The sequence below is a fragment of the Mauremys reevesii genome, unplaced genomic scaffold (genome assembly GCF_016161935.1).
Source record: "Mauremys reevesii isolate NIE-2019 unplaced genomic scaffold, ASM1616193v1 Contig109, whole genome shotgun sequence".
Lineage (NCBI taxonomy): Eukaryota > Metazoa > Chordata > Testudines > Geoemydidae > Mauremys > Mauremys reevesii.
This window is the reverse complement of record NW_024100726.1, coordinates 74,500-78,216: the sequence shown is the minus strand read 5'-3', so window position 1 is coordinate 78,216 and position 3,717 is coordinate 74,500. Positions and strand designations below refer to the sequence as shown.

Genomic DNA, 3,717 nt, shown 5'->3' with positions numbered 1-3,717 from the left:
AATAAGAAGTAAAATGAAATGGCCACATGATGGCAACAGAACCTAAGAAACGTGTTAGTGTCTAAGGTGCCACACGTACTCCTGTTCTTTTTGAGGATACAGACTAACACAGCTGCTCCTCTGAAACCTCAGAGATGAGAAGCCATGTTCTTGTTCAATGAGCATTGAAGCTGAAAAGGGAGATGTTTCCTCTTTGATTCCTAAGCCCCCAACTCTAATCCACTAAACACCCCTTTCCTCCCACAGCCAGGACTAAAACCCAGGAGTCATAACTAGTGGCCCCCCTTAACCTTCTCTCTGTGAGGAGGAAGAAGAAGCTCTGAGACCCCTGGGCTGTCCCCTTGCCACCCTGCCTGGGCTGCACTTGAAACCCAATGGGGTTTCCTTGGGCAGTTCTGAATCTTGCTCCCAGGAAAGGTGTAATTTTAGGAGCAGGTTCCAAATAGTGCAATTAACCAGCCAGAAGGGACAGCAGGTATCGGTGTAGGAGCCATTGAAATAATCACAGCAAAGTAGTTCAGGGAAACTGTTATTAATGAAGTGTGAGTGAAAGGTGAGAAGCTGATGGTGTCAGTGTCACACTAGAGGGCGCTGAGATGGTTTTAAATCCAAACCCAGCCACCACCTAGCACATGTTTTAACCTCTTCTCTTACCGTTGCTCCTTATCAGGGAAGGGGAGAGAGCAAAGGAGCAGTAGAAACAGAGACCTAGTGACCGGAACAAACATTTCTTTGCTCCTTGCTTGGCTCTGTCAGTTATTTGGGTACAAACTCACCCCCCACCCACTGTCTGGGCTGGGCTCAGTGGGCAGGAAGAGCTCAGCTGTCAGTGGGACTTGGGGAGCTCGGGACATTACTGGGAGCTGCTTGAACGTTTAGGTGAAAACCACCTAAACACGGACACAAGGTCTAGGCTGCAGTAACTCATCTTGCATCTATGGCTGTTGAAGCTACAACACAGAGGACTAAGTACAACATTTAAACTTATGTTTGACCTCAGAGAATAAAACAAATGTGTCTGTGAAATGAGGGGAGTCGAGTTCAATCCCTTGTCACCATCCATGTGCAAACTAGGAACCTGTTGCTTTGCATTCCCGATGTGTCACCCTCATGGGTTTTAAAAATGGGGGTTAATTAAACTTTACATATACATGTAGACACCACAGCTTGCACACCCATCAACATAGCTTCCACCAGTGACATAGCTACCACTCAGAAAAGACAGCTCAGTGGTTTGAGCATTGGCCTGCTAAACCCAGGGTTCTGAGTTCAATACTTGAGGAGGCCACTTAGGAACCAGGGGCCAAAATTGGTCCTGCTAATGAAGGCAGGGGGCTGGACTGGATGACTTTTCAAGGTTCCTTCCAATTTTAGGAGATTGGTATATCTCCAATTATTACTATTTATTACTATTACTGTTACTCTCGGGGAGATGGGTTAACTGCACGGACAGGACAGCTCTCTCCCCTCCGCTTAGAGCAGCTTCATTATTTATGAATAGGTGGGAAATAACCTCCTGAATGGACAGGAACCAATGTATCAGATATTGCTGTGTCTGCATTCAATATGGGTAACTGGTCATATTGGGCTGGATTAGTAGGAGCGTTGCCAGCAGATGGAGGGAAGTGATTATTCCCCTCTATTCAGCACTGGTGAGGCCACATCTGGAGCCTTGCATCCAGTTTTTGCTTGCTCCTCTCCTCCCCCAAGGCCTCCTCGCGCCTCTCCACTCCCTACCCCAAGGTCTGCCTGCTGCCCCCACCTCTCTGCCCCCTCCCCTGAGACCAGCCCTGCCCACCGCTCACACCTTTCTGCCCCTCTCCTGCCCTGCCCACCGCTCACACCTCTCTGCCCCCTCCCCTGAGAACCGCCCTGTCCACCTCTTTCTTTGGTCATCTGTTATTATTCCTTGAAACATCAAGGATGAAATAAAAAGCTGATTTTTCTCCAGGGTGAGGAAAGAAAGGAGCCACCAACCCCCTGGCAAAGCTCAGTGCCCCAGAGAAAACCTGCCCCCTGCTATCACAATCACTGATGTACTGGGGATATGACAGGAAAGGGACTGTCTGAATGATCAAGGCAGGAAATGGACAACAAGCTACAGCAACGTCGTTAGCCACAAACGCACTCTCCTCATGCTCCAGCCAGAAGGGAAAGGAGCAGGAATTCTTGCTATTCAGCCATGGACACACTTACACAAGGGCACAGCAGTGGGTGTGTTGTGGAAGCTGGTCTGAGGAAACAACTGGAATTGATCACTCAGTGAGAACAGAACTAGAGTGCAGTGAAAGCTACATACCAGGCAAATAGTTGTGGCCGAGTGGTTAAGGCAATGGACTAGAAATCCATTGGGGTCTCCCTGCGCAGGTTCAAATCCTGCCAACTACGCAGGAAGTTGTGGTTCTTTAGTTTCAATGGAGCTGGGTCTTGTCTCACTCTTCAGTTATGTCTACATGAAAGAATAATGTGGCTTAAGTTAAAGTGTTTTAATTGAACAGCTGTTGCATGTCCACCCTATGCCCCTGTGTCACCAGAGCACATCCATGCTAGCATCTCTTGGATTGCCACAGAGAGCAGTGCACTGTGGGTAGCTATCCCACTGTGCAACTGGCTGCAGGGAGCTTTGGGAAGGGTTTGCCATGCCTCACCGGCTGGTACAGCATCACCTGATGCAGGTTTCTATCCCATTGTTCCATGGGCATCCTACTAGATTGCCAGCTGCTTTTCAACTGCAATGTGCGTGGTGGGGTAGAGAGCATGTGTGTGTGTGGGGGGGGAGAGAGAGTGTGTGCGTTGCGGAAGAGTGAGTGTGTCGCACACTGTCTCTAAGTTCAGACAGCTGCTGGAAGCAACCAGTCCTGAGGCAGGGGACAGCCCCGACATCAGCCCCCTTCTCTCCCTGGCACAGCTCAGCACAGCACTCTCTGTCACACACACACATGTACACACTGCTGCCTGCTTAGCTCTGTGTCAGGGGGGCTGGAACAGGGAGTTTAGAGGGCCATGGCCCCACCACTCTTTACTGGCTGTTAGGACAAATGATGGGGGGGGGGGTGCAGTCTTGGGGAAGAGGCGTCTGTGGGTGTGGCCTCAGGGGGAGAGGTGGTGTGAGTGGGGGTCCTTAGGGAAGGGGTGTCATGGGGGTGCCACAGTTCGGACAACGGTGCCCCCCCCCACTGTAAGGAAGCTTCTGCCGCCCCTGCTCTGTGTTCGCAGAGCGGGAGAGAGCAGCATCCACAGCAGTGATTTGCTCCCTGGGGCTCCGGCAGGGGGGCTCGGGAGGTGATTTAAAGGGCCAGGGGCTCCGGCCGCTGCAGGGAGCCCTGGGCCCTTTAAATCACCAGCCTGGGGAAGCCGGGCCGGGCTGGCACAGCGTATCAGCTCTTGCCGGTACCCCATACCGGAACATACTGGCTTACTTTCACCTCCAGAAGGTCCTCACATGGATCAATAAATGGTCAAAAGACAAGAAACAAAGGGTAGGAATAAACGGTCAGTTTTCAGGATGGAAACAGGTAACTAGTGGTGTCTGTACTGGGGCCAGTACTAGTCAACATATTCATAAACAACCTGCTAAACAGTGAGCTGACAAAATTTGCAGATGATTCAAAACTACCAGCTTGCTGCCTAGAACGAACGCTCCTTGAGTGGGGTGATCCACAGGGAATCATAGAATCATAGAACTTAAGATCAGAAGGGACCATTATGATCATCTAG

General features: G+C 50.6%; 1 non-coding gene across 1 annotated transcript; it reads left to right on the top strand.

Moving 5' to 3' along the window:
* Nucleotides 1-2,306: 2,306 nt before the first annotated feature.
* Nucleotides 2,307-2,388, top strand: TRNAS-AGA. Its single transcript has one exon. It is a non-coding gene; the product is annotated as a tRNA-Ser (tRNA).
* Nucleotides 2,389-3,717: the final 1,329 nt, after the last annotated feature.